Source organism: Hordeum vulgare, chromosome 7H (genome assembly GCF_904849725.1).
Source record: "Hordeum vulgare subsp. vulgare chromosome 7H, MorexV3_pseudomolecules_assembly, whole genome shotgun sequence".
Taxonomy (NCBI): Eukaryota; Viridiplantae; Streptophyta; class Magnoliopsida; order Poales; family Poaceae; genus Hordeum; species Hordeum vulgare.
In genome coordinates, this window is record NC_058524.1 from 565,560,236 (window position 1) to 565,576,019 (window position 15,784).

Below are 15,784 nucleotides of genomic sequence, written 5' to 3' on the forward strand. Positions count from 1 at the left end.
TTGGCCGCCTCTTTGCCGACAGCTTTGTCCCAGCTGACGGCAAAGCCGAAAAATTGATATTCCTAGAGTTGCCAGAATGCACAGGCTGCCGCCACGTGTCCTCTTTGCCGACGGCCCACCGATGGCAAAGGCTTTGCCGTCAGTGAGCTGCCGGCAAAGACCCTCTTTGCTTTTTTTTCATATTTGTTTTCTGTTAATTCCCTGCATTTGCAAAACATAGATACAAACAACAACATATATATATATATATATATTGAATCTGCCCCTAAACAGCACGACAAGTGCATCACAAAGTGCAAACAGCACAACACAAGTGCAAACAACACGAATATATGTCATTAAAGTGCAAACAAGATCACAAAGTATTACAAAGCATCACAAGTGCATCCACAAATACAATTGCATTACAAAGTTCATCTAGGACTACACAAGTGCATTACAAAGTCTCGAGCATCCATCCATATGCCATGCTGCTTTATCAAAATCTGCATAATGAGAAAGAATTTAGAAGAAGAATACAATAAGAAAGAAGTTATCTAAATTAAGCTAAGCAATTATAAGAAGAAGTGGAAGAAGAAGAAGAAGAACAAGAAGAAGAAGTGGAAGAAGTGGAAGAAGAAGAAGAAGAAGATAGAGAAAAAGAAAGAAGAGAAGTTATATTTTTCTCCACTTTCTTCTTCTCTTATTTCTTCATCTCTTGTTTGTTCTTCTCTTCTGGTTTCTTTTAAAACTTTCTAAACTAATTATGTCATTTTTGAGCTCTAATATCAACTAGAATTTACTAAGCTAACTAAACCATGGCTAATATCAACTAGAATTTACTAAGCTAACTAAAGCCTGGCATAATCTAAGTTGATCTAAACAATAAGAAGAATAAGAAGGAGAGGAATAACTTACCAAATGCCAGGAAACGAAGGAGAAGCTGCATCTCCGTTGGTCGCTGGGTTGCTAGGGCTCTCACCAGGAGAAGCAAAGGGATCGTGGGATTCAACTCTTGAATGATGCTGCAACAAGGCAAGAGTTAAAATATGTGGTTAGAACGGCAACAGACAATGGTATAAGACCGTGCAAGGTTGGTCATTGAAAGGGAACTCACCGTTCCCACAGGAGAAGGCATCGGCGGAGGGGGCGGCAAACCTTGCTTCTCACACATAGCCTGCAAATTAGTTTTCGAGGAGTAAAAGAAATAGCCTTGTTGCGTCTCACACATGGCCTTGCTTCTCACACAACTGACTTACTGCAACGAAGTCGTGGATGGCCTTCGCATGGGAATTATTGCGTGCCCTCTCCTCGTCAAGCAACCTCTGCGTATTCCGGTCCCTCTCCTCCAACAAGAGCCTGGTGGCCTCCCTCTCCTTCATAAGTGCGGCCTGCAACCACTCCTCAAAAGGAATTTTCATCATCCATCCAGGGACAAACGAACGAAAGAACTAATGAAGAAAACTAACCTCGATGGCAAGATCAACTGGCCTCGCGCGTTGCCGTATTGCAGGAGCGGAGCTCGTTTGCCTCGACTTGATCTGAGATAGAGTCTCAGTGATAGGGACGAAGCCATCACACATGGCCAGCGTGCCATGACTCTTACCGCCACCAGAGATCATTAACGCCTCTGGATCGATAGGATTCTGGCTCGGGTCAAAGTCAGGCCCGCCCAGCTGTTTGACCACCTCAGAATAAGACGTCATCTTGCTGTAGGCGGACAGGCTTGTGTACGCCGACGACCCGTCCCCCTCAGAATATGCCTTCGCCGTCTTGTACGAGCCCTTATGGGCCATGCTAAACGCGGCGTATCCCTCAGGCTCGGGCTGGTTATTGTGTTTGTCCTACACGAAAAGACAAAGAATTAGTACAACAAAAATCATGAACGAACGAATTATTGATGAAACAAAACAAGGCACACATACCCATTTTTTGGCGTATTGCTTGATGTTGGCATTGCCTTGGTGGTGTGGCACACCAACCAGTTGGGCACGACGGTCCTTGGCCATAGTATGGGTGCTCAACCAAGCCTCTGTGCACCACCTGTCCGCTATCATCTCCCAACAATCCATCTTATCGGCCAACCATCTCGGGGGCACCTATGAATGTAAGTTAATGAAGAATAAAACTAAGTATTATAACTAAATAGACCTAACTAGCCCTAAGAATTGATCTTTGAAATTCCTAGCTAGATAGTGTCATCAGCACGAAGGCCGGAACAGAGCAAAATAAAGGGGGTGGAGGAGGAGTTAACAAATGTGCTCACTTTCGAATGCAGGGGAGGTCGTCGAAAACCAATCCCTCGCGGAGAAGCTACTGCACATTTAAATGCACTCAATCAACACAAATACGCACTCGTAGTAATTAAGCTAACTAATACTAACATCTATCATTTAAATGCATTTTTCTAAAACTCTGAATCTCCATATCTTTACATGCGAAATACTTAAATTTCACTCCTAAATTGTGATCTTCGGGGGCATAATTCATAGAGTTCTCCAAAACTACTTTGAGTGTGATGCATTCAGGTTTGTTGTGTAGAGCTAATATTACTTCCCCTATTTTGTAGATTAATAAAGTTCTTCGAGTAATCTATACTTATACTAATTAGGGGATCCCAAGAAATTCCTACATTAATTAGAAATTAGGAGCCGTTAATCTGGTGGGACCAAGTTATTACGGTGTAGATTACTCTATATAATATGAAGTTTGCAATATATATTATGTTATTTTTATACTATGGAAATACCAGATATTTCCAATTCAATCTCTCACATATCCGTTTTTTTCAGTTACGCATCCCTCACGTATCTCTATCTCAAAAAATAATATCTCTAACGTATCTCTCTCTCTCTTAACATATAGTCCAAGTTTTTTACAACTCCACCACGTTCTACATCAAACATAGTCCAGCCAGTACAATAGCGCCTTCTCTCTCCTGGAAACAAATATAGACTGCTCTGATCCTCCGCCTCACGCACTCCTCTCCAGCACACATTCTATCCTAGGCCGGCTGTCACCTTGGGATAGGGAAAGATTGATCCAGGTTTGATCTACTTATAATTTTATCCTTGCTTTTATTCCTATTTAGATGATTAGATCACACTTCATAATGCATGGATGCGAATTTCGGCAATTCGATCATTGATGCGTTGTGCTCTACTATGATGCAGATCATATATGCGACATGTGAGCATGTACGCTGGGTAGGCTCTCAAAGCTAATTATTTCTTCATCTCAGTAGTACTAGGAAACAAAATTAATTACCTTCTGCTCTCTGAATTTGTTCCCCTCTCAGTCAATCTTCTCTGTTTTGCCACGGCCATAGCTTTTACATAATGTATGGTAGTGCAGGCGAGTATAATATGGAACGACCAGCTCATCCTTCATATTAAAAACCTTGATTTTAATTAACTATTATCTCAATCAATCTAAAACTTCCCATATATTAGCTTACAAAAAACTTTTGATTTATTCGATCAACCTACGTTAACTGTCCCGATTTAATATACCGATTTTGGTATACAGAACATGGTAAGAACAAACTCTAACCTGAGATTTTATACTCCAAAACAAAATCTAACCTAACTTCATGTATTCTGTTTCCCTGCATATTCACGTACAAGTATTATACCGAACCTGGCGCGGACGGACCGGCGGGAGGGAGAGGCGGGGGCCGCGGAGGAGGGGAGGAGGAGGGGACTCCGGCGGCGTCGGGCGGGGGGGGGGGGGGCGGCGGGGGCCGGGGCCGGCGGCGCCTCGTCGTCCGGCGGCTGGTGGCGGGCCGGAGGAGGCGGCGCAGGGCCCGAGACGGAGGGGGCGGCGTCGGGGGGGGGGGGGGCGGGGGCCTGGGCCGGCGGCGCCTCGTCGTCCTGCGGCTGGCGGTGGGCCGGAGGGGGCGGCGCAGGGCCCGAGCCGAAGGGGGCGGCGCAGGGCCCGAGCCGAAGGGGGCGGCGCAGGGCGGTGCGGGGCGGGGTGGGCGAGGGGCGGCGCAGGGCGGGGCGGCGCGGGCGGGCGAGGGGCGGCGCGGGGCGGGCGAGGGGCGGCGAGGGGCGGGCGAGGGGCGGCGTGGGAGAGCAGGGCGCGCGTGCACGGGACGGTGAGAGAGAGAAGGCGCGGTGAGAGAGAGAAGGCACGGGGGGATAAGGCAGGTGTATGGGGTTAGCCTCTTTGCCCTTAGCCAGCTGTCGACAAAGACAGCCGTTAGTCTTTGCCCTCAGCTGGCTGTCGGCAAAGAAGGCCCCCGATTTTTTTTCTGGCCGAGGCGGCGACTGGGTTAGCCCCTATGCCGTCAGCCTTCCTATGCCGACCGCTTTTTTGTCCTTTGCCGTCAGCTGGCTACCGGCTTAGATAAAGCGGACGGCATAGATTTTATTTGCCGTCAGCCCCTCCTATGCCGTCAGCTTGTATTTTGGCTGAGGGCAAAGTCTCTTTGCCGTCAGCCCCGTAAAATTGCTGACGGCCAAGCTTAAAGCTGTCGGCAAACTAGCAGATTCCAGTAGTGTATATTTTCTCTCCATACAAGAATGAATTTGTCTTGCTCTATCTCGACGACATTCTGGTCTTTTCTGAGACTGAGGAAGATCATGAAGTACATCTCAGATTGGTGCTTGATAAGCTGAGAGAGTACAAGCTGTATGCCAAGTTTTCCAAGTGCGAGTTCTAGCTGAAAGAAGTGGTTTATCTTGGGCATATTATCTCTGCCGAGGGCATTAAGGTTGATCCGTCCAAGGTTCAAGCCATTGTTGAATGGGAGCCTCTGCAGAATGTGAAGCAGCTTCGAAGCTTTCTCGGGCTTGCTGGATATTGCAGAAGATTCGTTGAGAACTTCTCCAAGATCGCCAAGCCGCTCTCTAGTCTTCTTCAGAAGGGTGTTAAGTATGCTTGGTCTCGAGAGTGTCAACTGGCTTTCGATACACTCAAAGAAAAGCTTATCTCCACTCCGGTCTTGGCCCCTCCAGATGATTCCAAGCCGTACCAGGTCTTTTGCGATGCTTCTCTCCAGGGTCTTGGTGTAGTCCTAATGCAAGATAAAAAGGTGGTTGCTTATACCTCCAGGCAGTTGAAGCCAGCGGAGAAGAACTATCCTGTGCACGATCTCGAGCTAGCAGCTGTTGTACACGCCTTGATGACTTGGAGACATCTCTTGTTGGAACGCAAGGTTGAAGTTTTCACCGATCACAAGAGTCTCAAGTACATCTTCACTCAGCCTAACTTGAATCTTCGGCAAACACGTTGGGTGGAAATGCTCTAGGATTTTAATCCGAGTGTTGAGTACACGCGAGGCAAGGCAAATGTTGTGGCGGATGCTTTGAGCAGGAAGGCATATTGCAACAGTCTGATTCTCCAACCTCTCCAACCGGGTCTTTGTGAGTCTTTCAGGAAGCTCAACCTTCAGCTAGTACCTCAGGGATTTCTTGCGAACCTTCAGATCTCTCCTACCTTGGAAGATCAGGTCAGAGCAGCTCAGCTTCTTGACGCTATGGTGAAGAAGGTCAAGATTGGCGTGGGAAAGAGTCTCCCCAAGTACAAGTGCTTCACTGTTGATGCCAGGGACACGTTGTTTTTCAAGGATCGCCTTGTCGTCCCGAAAGGTGATCTCAGGAAGGTAATCATGGAAGAAGCTCATAACTCTCTACTCTCTATTCATCCTGGAAGCTCCAAAATGTACCATGACTTGAAGCAGACATTCTGGTGGACTCGTATGAAACGTGAGATTGCTCAGTTTATAAACGAGTGTGATGTATGTCGAAGGGGGAAAGCAGAACATCAACGCCCAGCAGGTCTTTTGCAGCCTTTGCCTATTCCCGAGTGGAAGTTTGATCACATTGAGATGGATTTCGTCACTGGGTTTCCGAAGTCCAAGAAGGGTGATGATGCTATCTTCGTCGTCATCGACAAGTTGAGTAAAGTGGCTCATTTTGTTCCAGTCAAGGAGTCCATTTCAGCAGCTCAGCTGGCAGAGTTGTACACCTCCAGGATTGTCTCTTTGCACGGCGTGCCTATGATGATCTCTTCAGATCGCGGAAGTATCTTCACTTCCAAGTTCTGGGACTCCTTTCAGTCTGCTATGGGCACGAGGATCCGCATCAGCACAGCGTTCCATCCTCAGACTAGTGGCCAAGTAGAGAGAGTGAATCAAGTTCTTGAGGATATGATGAGAGACTGTGTTATCTCTTTTGGCATGAAGTGGGAAGATTGTCTGCCTTTCGCGGAGTTCTCGTATAACAACAGTTATCAAGCTAGTTCTGGCAAGGCTCCGTTTGAAATTCTCTATGGTAGGAAGTGTCGTACTCCACTCAACTGGTCCGAGACAGGCGAGCGTCAGATCCTTGGGAATGATATGATAGAAGAAGCTGAGGAGATGTGTCGGATCATTCATGACAACCTCAGAGCAGCTCAGTCCCGTCAGAAGAGCTATTATGATAGCAAGCACCGTGACATGTCTTATGAGCTTGATGACTTTGGCTATCTCAAGGTGTCGCCTATGAAGGGTATGCAACGCTTTGGTATCAAAGGCAAGCTTGCGCCTCGTTTCATTGGTCCGTTCAGAGTGGTTGGCAAGAGAGGCGACCTTGCGTACCAGCTCGAGCTTCCGTCAACCTTTGCAAGTGTCCATGATGTGTTCCATGTTTCTCAGCTTCGGAGGTGTTTCAAGACCCCCGAGCGCACTGTTCATCTTCAAGATATCGACCTTCAGCCTGACCTTTCTTATCGTGAGCATCCAGTTGCGGTTCTCGAGGCGACTGAGCGCAAGACCTGTAACAATACTGTCAAATTTCTCAAAGTGCAGTGGTCTCACCATTCCGATAAAGAGGCTACGTGGGAACGTGAGGATCACCTCCGTTTTGAATTCCCCGATTTCTTTCATTCTTAGATCTCGAGGGCGAGATCTTCTTTGTAGTGTGGGCGAGTTTGTAGTGCCCCAGATGTAAACCTTCCCATTTGGAACCTATTGCATGTGGGTCCACCTTGTCATGGATATGATGATGTCACTTTGTGTCTATGATTTCATGTGTCACTTTTGTTCTTCCTTGCATGCATGCATACCATATGTTCCATGCCATGTCTTGCCCTTGTGTTTGCTTATGTTATCATGTGATGAGTTGTGGTGTTTGTGATCTTGTGGTTATGTGGTGATACTCATGAGGTGTTGGAGTATGTAGTAGTTGTGGTGGTTCTCACCTTCAATCCACTTTGGATGGAAAACCCTTTTCCTTCCCTTTATCTCATGTTCAAAAATTACATCTTCCCAAAAACTGTTTTTAAATGTCTTGTGTTTAGAGTTTATTGTGGAGGTGATGATGTGTTGGTTTGAAGCTTTACTCTGGGTCTTATGGGTGATTATAATTCACAAAACAGTAGAAATAAATGCTGTTTTGGAATTATGAAAAGTAGCCCCATAAATGTTGGAAGTATTTTATTCAAATAGCATGCTCATTTTCAGGTCCACGGCCATTTTTGTATTGATTTTATCATGTTTAGTTTGCTCTGTTCCTATTTTCTTTCTCTGGTTTATTTTGTTTTATAGGAATAACCACGGGCCTCTCTTGGTTATCTGGCGCACTAAGTGGGATACCTCCCACTTAGCGGCCCATCTTTTTCTTTCTGTCGCAGCCCAGTTTCGCTGCCCTGTAGACGGCGTGCTCGTCCCCCTTCCTCCGTCAGTGTTACACTCCAGCGGGTTCAGAGCAGCGGCGACTTGACGGCGTCACGGACGTCGAGGAACGTTCCTTGCCCCTTCCCTCCATAAAAGAGACCCCCTTGGCGTACGTGCAGTAGGGTTTCCCTCTCTCGCGCCGCCACCTCCATTCCCTCTCCATCTCTCTCTCTCTCTGACGAAGCACACCAGGTAAGAGAGGGGCTCCTCCGCCATGGATGTGGATTGAGGTCCTCCTCGCCGCCGCGTACGAGCCTCTTCTTCCTCCCCGACGACTCGGCGAGCACACGGGTACATCCAGGGGTCCATCCCCGCGGCTAAGTCGACGCGAGCTCCCCTGCTTCCACTTCTCCACGACGGCGACAACCCTCCCCGACGAGCAGGCCAGAACGGCGACCACCTCTTCTTCCCCTGCTTCCTCTCCGTCGCCGCCGAGTTCTCCTACCGTAGGGTGAGCAGATCCATCTCCTACCCCCTTCCCTGCAGTAGATCTTCGTGTAGGAGCAGTAGGGCGTCGACGTGCTGCGTCTCTCTCACCGGCGCCGCCGCGCACCGTAGCTAGGCCACTGTAGTTTGCCTCGAGCGAAGTTAGCAAAGGAAATGAGTTTGTGTGTGTGCGGGCTTCCTCCCCTCCACGAGCCGGAGCTGGATTTTGTTCGCATCGCCGGCGAGAGCCCTCCCCTGTTCCGGTCTGCCGCCGGTAGCAGTTCAGCAGAGAGGACCCCCTTCAATTGTTTCTTTGCGCGATATAGTTCAGACATCGATTTGTAGCCTACTGGTGTGTGGTGTTGCTGCCTGTTGAGAGGGCGCGGGTTCGATCCCCCCTCGACGCTATTTTAGTTTTGGTTTTTCCCCTGCACAGTAGCTACAGAGGTGAGGTTAGCCCGATTGCCTCCCCTGCACTGTCGAGCAAAGCAGTGCATCGCACTGGTGCAGTGGTGTTGCTGTGCACCAGGGGCACAGGGATTCGAATCCAGGGTGCCCCCTTTTATTTTTCCTTCATGCTATATTATTTTTCCCCTTCTTTGCTTGTTGCCATGCTTGTGCCACAATCCATAGATGACTGGGCATTTATTTTTACCCTTGCTGCTATAAGAAGTGCCATATGATGTGTGCATATGTGTGTCATGTGAGGAGTGCATGTGTGTGTGTGTGTTGCACACACATGAGGTGTAGCTAGTGTAGGTGTGCAAGTGAGTGTAGTCTTACTTTCAATTGCTTGATAGTTTCCCTTTTGTGGTTCTTGGAGTCTTAGAGCTAATGATGAGAGTGTGGTGTGATGTGTAGGTGGTAAAACATCCCTATATGCAAGTTGTGCAGCTCCTCATGTTAATATGAGAGAAGGCATGATGATGTGTGTATGTGGATGATCTAGTGAGAGAAGTGGTTGTGAGTTGATGTGCATGACAGAAACATGGGGTTCAAACCCTCATGTCACTCTGTCATTGTGCACATGAGCTCAACCATGTAGTAGTTGATATAGTGATACTACATGAAATGATGCACTATTTACTAGGCATGATTTGGAGTAGTTTCCTCTTCCTTAATTTGGGGTCACTTGTCCCAAGTAAGTGCCCACATATTATAGATGATTTTGGGGTGGAATCTCCCAAGGAATCCAGTGGTGAAGTTAGTTTTTCCATTAGGATACTTTGTGGAGTTGACATATTCAGATGTGTTGCAAGTTTGCTCTTTGTTTCCATGGAATAGGTTGAGCCCAAGGGCATGAGCTTTTGTGTGGTAGTAGTAGGGGTTTTGCTCTACACCATAGTGGTGTCATTTATCTCTAGGTGTTACTTGTGTGCAAGATATGCCTAGACAAAGTGGGCATGTGGCTGGAAATTCCAGCTTAGTGAAATCTGGAATTTCACTAAGTCTGAGAATCTGGAAACATTTTCTTTTCCTGTAGATGAGGTTGTGCTGGTCATTGTGTTGTGATCTAGGCTTAGTTTAGTGCTAGGAAATTGGACCTGATATGTTTGTGAAGCTCCCTGTTAAATTTAATCCCATTTGGAGTCCGGTAGGTTATGTTTTGGATGCTGTCAAAAAGCTTAAGAACAAAGACAAAAAGTCAGGTGCAGGAATTTTCACTAAGTCCCTGAGATCTGATGGTTTTGGGAAAGTTTGCAGCCTTGTACCTCCCTGTGTATAATTCCTTTTGGTGTGATTATTGCTTGTGCTTGTAGTATTATTGGTTGGATACAGCCACATATATTATTTATCATATTTGGAGGGCTTTAGCTATGTTGCATGTAGCTCACAAAGTGCTAAGATGCAGATTATGGCAGATTGTGTAGTATTGTCATTTTGGTGTTTGTGAGTGCTTAGTTGATGTTGTGGTGTTCTTACTTGCTCCAATCCATTCATGTTGGGTTGTTATTTGTCTTGGCAACCTGGGGATACCAGATTTGTGCCATTTGAGTGTGTGGTGTTGATTCTTACACGTAGGGCTTCATATCTTGTTTCGTTGATTCCCGTTGATCCGTAGCTCCGATTGTAATGTTCTTTATATGGTTTTGCATAGTTTTCATGAGACGTATCTGATCATGTAATTCTCATGCATATAAAAAAAGCTTAGGGTACAGTTCTGTCTAGGAACTTGTGGTAGCTTCTTTTGCTTGTGCTAGTGAAAGAAATAGTGATGCATGCTCATTTTTCATCTCATGCATCATGTGCTTGTTGCATCTTGAGGTGCTGTTGTTTATTGGATGTTATTCTTATGTTGGGTAGCACCGGGATCGGAGAATGAGTACGTGGATTCGGGAGAGTACGTGCAGGACGAACAAGAACCATTCCAAGCTGAGGATATCACAGGCAAGATGATACGACCTTGATTCCATCTCTAGACTTGTTATGCTAGTTTGCATTTCCATGTCATATTTCTCGCTGCCTACCACTGAATTAAATTGCCTCCCGATATGCCATGAACCCAAACACTGATCCCTTCCTGGCAAACTTGTATGGCTAAGTAGGCTTTGCTCAGCTATTAATGTTAGCGTTGCTAGATGCAGGTGCTTTGTCTCATGTGACAACATGAGCTTGATATCATTATCTTAAATGCTGTTATTTTATTAATGCACCTATATACTTGGTAAATGACGGAAGGCCTAGCATTTTGCCGGGTGCTTTGTTCCGTTATTGCCGCCTTAGTTACCGGCTACCGGTGTTTGATTCCATAATGATCGCTCCTAACACGTTCGGGGTTGTTATGGGGACCCCTCGATAAATCGCGTAGTGCTAAGGCTTGTCCGGTAGGACCCAACATGGGTGTTAATTTGCTAATCACTTAATAATAAACTGCATAGGGAATAGCTACCCCGAGGATTTTAATCAATAACCCGGGCCAGTGCTCCTCATGAGTGTTGGTCCAAACTAGAGCACTGTGCGGGGCCAAGTCAGGGCAACTTGACAGATTTCTATCAGGCCACTGTACGCGTCGCTCATCCGTCGTGTCATGAGACTGAGTTACGCGGCTCTTATCGGGGTCGTCGACACGACGGGAGGTCCTGCTAGCCTTGCCTTACCTTAGCGATATATCTTGCGTATAGGAATCCCAGTGAAGCTTTGGTTTCCCCCAGAGTTGAGGTTTTCCTCTAAGGAATCCGACGAGATCATGAGATTCGTGATAGAGGATTACTTTGCGGCCCGTGTACGTTTGTGATGGACTAGTTGGAGCACCCCTGCAGGTTTAATCTTTCGGAAAGCCGTTCCCGCGGTTATGTGGCAACTTGGAATATCTTGTTAACATCCGGTATTAGATAACTTAAACAAAAGCTAATAAAATTGCCAACTGTGTGCGTAATCGTGACTATCCCCTCGAAGATCCCTCTACGATCGGGAACACGGTGGGGTTATGAGTGACGTAGGTAGGTGTTCAGGATCACTTAGTGATCAAGTATTCACGACCGCTAGTATAGGCCACCTTCATACTTGTTCTATGTAATTTAGCCACTAAATAAAGCTTAGGATGCTCCAACCTTAAACACTTCACCTTATCCTACCTAATAACTTGACTACTTCTGGCACCAAGGTCGTAGATTGCTGAGTCCCCGTGGCTCACGGATTCCTCCAAATCCCAACAGGTTCAGGTACCCCATAGAGAGATGATCCTGACGGCACTCAGCTGGTGTGGCAGTATGACGAGGAGACAAACCGCCTTTACGTGAATTATCCAGAAGATTGAGGCGTGGTCGTGATCGTGGGCCTGCAGGCAGGGTAGCATAGCATTTCTATTTTTTGTAGTCCATAGCAGAACTACCTTGGTTGTATGTGTGATGTACTCTGAGATATTTATGAGAAGGCAATTGAATCCCTGATTGTCTATCTTTAATATTATGTATGTGCGGTGTTGCCTGTTTGCGAGACGCTTAGATGCGCTCCTTTCCAATTCGGGGCCTCGATCCCCAGATCGGAAAGGACCGCATCTTGGTCGTTACAAGTTGGTATCAGAGCCTTACGACCATAGGAGCCTTTGTGTGATCGTACTTGGCCGAGTCGAGTCTAGAAAATGTTTTGAGTCTTAGTTATATCGGAGAGTAGGATTCTTTTTTCTCCTCTTCTATGCTCTGGTGAGGTTCCCGTCTTAGGAAATCTTTAACTCTACTCCTTTTCTCGCTCAATTTTTTTTTAGGATCACGCGGGTATTTGTGAAATCTATATGATTTCGATGTGACGGAATCCTGTCCTAGTGCCTCCTATCTGCTCTAAGTATCAGGGGAGTTGAGCTCTGGGGATTCTTGCACACATCGCCATCATTCAAATTTCTGAGTATCTAAGAACGAAAGATGTTCGTTATTGCTTCAATACTGGTAGTGGTGAGATAACCCCGATGTCCCCATTACCGGTGTAGATTGTTCGGGGGTACTACCACACTTGGTATCGTTGTGATCACGAGGATCCGTTGTAGAATAAGGTCCGAGATGCTGGTTGTGTGTTGAAGGATGTGATACAGGTGACGGGTTAGTTTAGGAGTTGTGTGAAATACTCCTTGTATCCGTGTACCTGATTGCATGACTAGTTATTTCGGGAATTCATAGGTGGGATATCTAGTAGTATCTTATAGGACTATCTTCCTACAGACGCTTGATTGAGGTTTGGGAAATCTCGGTCATATGTTTGGTCCGAGCAGTTCTAGCTCACACTTGTTTGCAGTGGTCCTTATCGGAATTTTGTCGTCCGTCACTTTGAGGATGCATTCTTGCTATGTTGTTCAAGTGCAATTGCTAAATTCTGTTCAGATATTCTGTCTTTTGATTCAGCAATATCTTCAATTATTCTGTGGACTAATATGTTGTCCATCTTTTGATAATGGGATTTAAATAAAATATTTGGTGCAAAATAGCCTCCCTAATTTGAGGACTTGTAGTACAAATCCCAACTTAGGGGGTTTTGAAAGCTTAACCCAAGGAAATGCTTTTTGGTCAAAATAATGTTCGGTAAAAATAGTTTCTAGTCCTAAACACATGGCATGATCATTAGGCAAGGATTTGGGTCAAGGAGGTGAGTCTGGAGAGTAGCAGGAGTATTGATTCAAATACAAGCAACAGGCAAGCAAGCAACAATCACATCAAGTATCACAAGCATTCATAAAAAAAATTAATTGGTCCTAATTTTTGGGAAAAGTCAATTAGTCAGGAGAGTTAAAACAGAGGGTGTTACATGTACACTAGTGAAATCTTGAGCCATTATCTCTAGAAGTTTTCTTTTAGTTGTCTTCTATTTCTCTTTTTGTTTCCTATTTTTCTAAAGTTCTCAATCTCTTCATTCCTCTTCTGCTCCAACATTTGCTCAATTTGTTGTTGATCTTTGTCTTGCTCCATGAAGTAATTATGCCTCTATTCATCAATGTCCATTGCAAATTCTAGTACTGCTGGACACTTCTGCTTCAAATATGAACTCTCCTATGTGTTAATGACCCGCGCTAGCGCTGGTTGTGGCTTTGTTGGGCTAGGAAACAAAACTCCTATTGTATCTATCTCATACACCACTGACACAACAATTTCAGACAATGGAACTTGGTCTACACAAAAATGACCAATGTTCAATCACTAGGTCTTGGAGCATCACTTCTGATGACTGTTATGTTCACCACCTTCTCACGTTTGATAGCTAGGTCATCCAACATTTCCTCCACCTTATCATCATCTGTCAGTTCTTCCGTTCATGTAACCCCAACACCTAGATCTCTAACATAGTACATAAAGTCTGTCATCCTATACCCTTCAAGCTCTGTAGTGCAATCAAATTATAAAATGTTATACCATCCACATTTAGGCTTATTTCAAGATTATCTCTATCATGGAAATGGAATCTGACTTCCCACACTTCATCATTCAATCTACAGATCAAATAAAAGTTAACATTGAGTTAACAATTCAGTTTAAGTAAACAAGGGACAGTCAACAAATTCAATTAACAATTCATTAAAACATTCAATTAAATATTCGGTAAAAAAATTCAATTAAAAATTTAGTTAAAGTTTCAGTTATAGTTAGCAATTCAGTTAAAGTTTCGTAAAAAGATTAAGTTAACAAATTGTAAGCACATTGTGTTCAGTCCAAATTCACTTATTAAATCTGAGTACAATCCTAGAACAATTCAGTTAAAGATCCAGTTAGTTCTGACCACATATATAAACAACCTACAATCATAATCCTATAACCCTATAACTACATACACTTAGAACCCTAGAACCCTAACCCTAGAAATCAAATCAGCATAGAGAAAGATAAAACTTAGGGGACACCACCGAAGGAGGATGCACAGTGATAGCTCTGATAATTCCCAAGTGCAAGGAATCATCATAGAACTTTCCAAAGATGGCAGTGGTAAGTATGGAGTGTCAAACTCACAAGGAGCTAAAGGTAAGACCAATATTCTCTCAAGTCATATCTGCCACCGATACGACTCTACGTACACCAAATGTTTGCTTCCATCTAGTAACGAGACATAAAATTGTGTTGTGGGTATAAAGAGGATAGCTTTTGCATGATATTGGAGAACTAAAATATGAAAATAGTTCCTCCATTAAATAGAGTTAAAATATATTACAAATAGAGAGTGTGGAGTAATATTGATAACAAGATCGGTAATCATTTGTTAGGACATATTTATCCCTAAGTGATTTTGGTGATTGATGACAGTACCTCAACGGAGTAATCGTGTGCATTGAGCATTTCAGATAATACATGACGAACGCACAAGACGTTTCGGCTCCCCTCCATGGATCAGAAGCACCGTGGCTTCTACGGTTCTTTTTAGTGATTGTGAGTCGTTGAAACGCCGTACTATTAAGAGGGGATCCGTGTCGGAAAGGTTGGGTGGAATCAAACTCTCACGCACACATTTTATCTTCACCGCCTTTTCCCTTGCTGCTATGGAGCTTTCCCCACTTGTTATTTCTCTCTATCTTGGAAAAAAGGTCCTAGCAGCACTACCGCTAAAAGTTAGTGGTAGTACCGCTAGCTAGCGGTAGTACCGCTAAAAGTTAGCGGTAGTACCGCTTGCAAGTGGTAGTACATGTGACAGCCCAAGACCGACGTTCCAGAAGATTCCCCCTTTATTCCGTTTTCGTCGTGTGTTTATTTTTATTTGTCGCATCATCATCGCATCATGCGCATCGTCAGCATTGCATCGGCATCCGTTACTGCCAGTTTTCAAAACTTGCATCCGTTATTAGTTGTCGGTTCTCTCCGTGTTCGTCGTTGCCCGTTCTGAGCCGGACCACACTCGCACGCGCCCGCGGCATCGTCAAATCCTTGTTTTAAAAAGTGTGTTTAAAATATTCTGTGATTGGGTTGAAACTTGACGTGCGGACTTATTTAGATATAAGTAGGCCGCCTGTCAAATTTCATCGCAATCGGAGTCCCTCTGGTACCCGAACGGACGTCCGTAGCGGCACCATATTCGGTCTATTGTCGGACGTTTTATCGGTGTTTTAAAATACGTTGCCGGGTGCCCGTTCTCCCTCTCATCTCCGGCTAACCTACTCTACACGGCCACTTAGCCCGTCCCGCGTTCGAAACCGTTCAATTTAGATCGCGCGGTTGAAACCGGGGCAAACTTCTGCTAACCCTAGCCCCCTTTCCCTATATAAACATACCTCCCCTACCTATTTGGGCGCCCCCCTAATCCTCCTCGGGATCC